The sequence below is a fragment of the Acyrthosiphon pisum genome, chromosome A1 (genome assembly GCF_005508785.2).
Source record: "Acyrthosiphon pisum isolate AL4f chromosome A1, pea_aphid_22Mar2018_4r6ur, whole genome shotgun sequence".
Taxonomy (NCBI): Eukaryota; Metazoa; Arthropoda; class Insecta; order Hemiptera; family Aphididae; genus Acyrthosiphon; species Acyrthosiphon pisum.
The window spans coordinates 130,530,558-130,534,653 of record NC_042494.1 but is presented as its reverse complement, the minus strand read 5'-3'; the positions used below and the strand labels follow the sequence as shown (position 1 = coordinate 130,534,653).

Sequence of the window (4,096 nt, the reverse complement as noted above, 5' to 3'; positions counted from 1 at the left end):
CTGCGTTATGGAAATTATTAAGAATGCAAAAATAATAATAATAATAATAATAATGTTTCATAATATATACGGTACAGTGTATACATCAAAAAACTAAATATGACTCTCTCTCCCGATACGGCTAATGGGCAGTTCCTTTTGGGACACCTTGTATATCTATGTATAACTCATTATCGATGTATAATACGTTTAAAAACAATAATAATAAATCACTTTTCTTATCATAGCTTGTACGTTGGTTGATCTTTTAGTATGATGGCTAATGTTGTGATTAACACAGACAAAACACTATAAAATTCATTAGGTATGTATAGATATTTTACAGTGCAACTTATTCTACATTACAGTCAACAACTACCTACCTACTTGTTTGTTAATTTCTAGAAGTTTTATTTTTTAACTTTATACTGCTTGTCATATTATAAAACTATTTAAATTAACACGAAGTTGAAGAATCCATTGTTCGTATAAGCCTATTCAATTTTCGGTTCGTAACATCAATGATAACAATAAAATATTAACTACACAATTTAGTTAATAAGTTATTATGCAGGTAAATACTTAATATTTATATTTCACGACATTCTGAATAGTGGTGAACGAACAAAAAGTTTTAAGTTTGAAATCTCTATAGGTAAACAAATTAACGAATACGTATATTAATGATTTAAAATAACTGTAAGAACTACATAGTAAATTCCTATGGATTTTGACGTAATTAATTTGCAAAATCTTTTTTTTTGTCAAGAAAATGGTAGTATAATATATGTTTTAGAGTAAAATTCTTATCCCTACGATTATCGTTTTAACATTATAAAAAAAAACCTAATAATTTTGGTGGAATCAGTATAAGAGTGAAAATTGCCTTATTTCCTTATTTTAGATTTTGAGCAGATAGTGATAAATGATTTGATTTTACAATAATGTGTTTTTTTATGTGTCTAAGTAGTTTAAATAATACTTCAATTTTCAACTTCAGTATTTTTTCGTATGGGAAAACAAAAATAAGAAAAACGTGAATTTTTAAGCAAGATAGGTCTTTGAAAAAATTGATTTTGGTTTTTGGTTTAACTCTAAGAAACGTACCATTGATACATGACATTTCCATTGAATATTAACCCGTCGTTGGTGACGCTATGAGCATTTCGCTCACATAACTGTTATTTTGGGAACCATTGGCTTCAAATTATTTTGCTTATATCGATATTTTTAGTATGCTCATACAAGTTACTTATGGAAATAAATACGTGGAAAATAACTAATCTATATATAAACTTTTCGTCTTATTACCATCAAATGTCGACGGTTACCAGTATTTGCTCGCCGGGGATCGGCGGTCCGACGGCGGCCAGTTATTTTAGCTAAAACATACCAATATTTCTTCCATCGTACTGATCGACCTAGTAATGCGATAATAGTTTTTAAAACTGATATAGATTCGTTGTAATGTCTACTTATAGATTAGTCAGTCCACTTTTCCCAATTTCACCTTCAAAAAATAATTAAATGTGAGCGAAACGCTAACACGTCACTAATGATATGAAAATATAAACGTCATCAACGACGGGTTAAATATATTAGTTTCTAAAATACCAAAACATTTTCAAAATATTTAGACTCATGCTGAGCTATTTAGAGAAATACGAAATGTTTGATTATTATTAGGTAGTTATTTTTAATATTAATTTCAATAAAATTTCTCTGGCCTACGTGCAACATAGACAAAACGCATTTACGCAGAATCATTTTTTTATGTTATTGAGAAATCATAAAGTAAATCACGTAGGTATTGCAATAACGAATGACAATAATTTATGTAAGGATATTACATTTTGGTTTGTATAAAAGATAATGTCTCAAAACACTTTAAACATCATTTAAATTTATGTTTTTATTTTTTATCTTGAAATTTGAATACTAAGTTAAATAACAATAAAATTTAAAACCGATGATATGTCACGGTCTCAAAAATATTATCTTCTATAATTTGTGTAGTATGTTATTTTACTCTAAAATTTTTCAAAAATCATAAAAACGTTTTTATGTGAAAGCGTTTTATCTAAGCTCCACGTTATTCTTAGAAAAAACCAATATAGCACTGATATTATCCTCTTAATAAACAAAAAATAACTATAGTCGTTTACTATGGTCATGTAATAAATAGGTAATGTAAAAAAATGTGTCATTAGTAAGTTAAATTTTTCAGGAGAGTCAAGGCCCAAAAGTAAAAATGATTTGAATAAAATAAAATACGATAAAAAAGTCAACATATATAATACACATAGTGAAAATTATAGATTAATTTCATAATATTGAATAAACATATTATATGTTATATTTTATTATATTATTATTTAAACAACACTAATAAAACGCAGACAAAGGATCAATGAAAGTTATAATTATAATAAAAGAATTGTGTTTAACAAATTTCCGAAATATACGATTACGAACAATTCAGATTTAAAAAATTACAAGTTCAAAGTCAAAACGATAATAATTGTGAATGGTTAAAACGCTATTGCGTTTATCTAGGTCACGTAATCTACCAGAGTAGGTACGTTTTACAATCGTATCAATTATACTAGTTTTACATACACACGAATTTATATAAATAATATAATAATAGTAATTTCATAAAATATATTATAATTATTAAAATGTAATGATTAAGAAATAATAATTATAAAATGAAATGTAACAAACCACCATCAAATTCCAAATTGTAATTTGGAACGAGTGAATTTTACTCTTATAAATCCTTAAACTTTGAACGTTATTTAATGTTAAATATTAGAAATCCTAGTTTGATATAGTCACTGCTTTAAAACTAACCTACAACGTACTCCATCATACAGATTAACTGTATGTCTGTACATATACTACTGTCTGGTAATAGTCAAGCGGAGGCGTCTGTAATTAATAATTATATAATAAAATTGGAACTTTGCTTGTTATTAATTTTATTTTGGTACTATTACATAAAATGTTTTTTTTTGATAATACACTTATTTATTGAATTATTCAAAATTGTTTACATTTTTATAAATTTTTCTTATTTTGTTTAGTTTACCTCGAATACCTCTTAACTATCTTAGTTAATTGGTTATCACGATGGCGAACAGGGCGATCATAATCACACTAACAATCATAGTTTTAATTAATACTGCTCAAAGTATAAATTTCTATACGAATACTAAAACTGATTGTTTTGGGAGAAAAGCTGATAATTATGTTGAGAGTCCTAATGATCAACAAATTAAAGATTCGTTGCTTAAATTGGATTTGGCTGCTATTGACAAAAGCAATTGGGTTGATGCTGCTCAACTTGAGTCTCAACATACTGGTGAATCGGTTGGGACTGCTGCTGACGATACACGGACCGCCACTACATCTTACATCGGTGATTAAGGAGCAGAGTTAGCCTAGATAAATAGTTCTTCTTCTAGATAATATGTTAAAAGATATAAAGATAATAGACCAAAAGTCTATTTAGATAAAGATAAAAATTAACTCAATCAAAAATATCTATTTAATATATAAAATATAACCATAATTTACCTAGATAAAAAGCAAATACATTTTAAAAAAAATAATGATTTAAAACTAAAATTTCATTATATCAAAAAAACTGTATCAGGCTTTTAAGTTATCATGTAAACAACATTTTGAATATTTTGAAGGTATTTTAAATATGTCATTTTTTAAGTTTTGCATCTATAATTTACATTATTATTTTTTTTCTGTATTGATTTAAAAAAAAAAAACAAGTACCTATCCACATTTTGCCGTAATCAATGGATTTTTTCAACAAAACGCCATTAGGATTTTAATATACCTATATGATCAATAATTGGTTTATTACAATAAGATTATACTAATATTGGGAAAAATTTTTAAATTAAGAATAAAGTGTATATTGTGATTGTATTTGTGTTGTAAGAAAATTATTGCCCCTCCCCCTCAGATCTTTGCTCTAGATCCATGCTTGTGTTCGACCTGATATTCAATCATTCTTTTATGTTTTTCCACAAACCGTATTAAAAAAAAATAATGATATATAATATTATGTCTTTAAATATTGTACATTGTAGGG

At 26.3% G+C, this 4,096-nt stretch overlaps 1 long non-coding RNA gene across 3 annotated transcripts; it reads left to right on the top strand.

Annotated features, from left to right (window-relative positions):
- Positions 1-216: 216 nt before the first annotated feature.
- LOC100168433 lies at positions 217-3,930 on the top strand. Of its 3 annotated transcripts, none has more exons than XR_510682.3 (2): positions 217-304; positions 3,069-3,930. It is a non-coding gene; the product is annotated as an uncharacterized LOC100168433 (long non-coding RNA). The 3 variants fall into 3 exon arrangements; XR_510680.2 differs by lacking the exon at positions 217-304 and adding an exon at positions 311-487; XR_510681.2 differs by lacking the exon at positions 217-304 and adding an exon at positions 311-553.
- Positions 3,931-4,096: the final 166 nt, after the last annotated feature.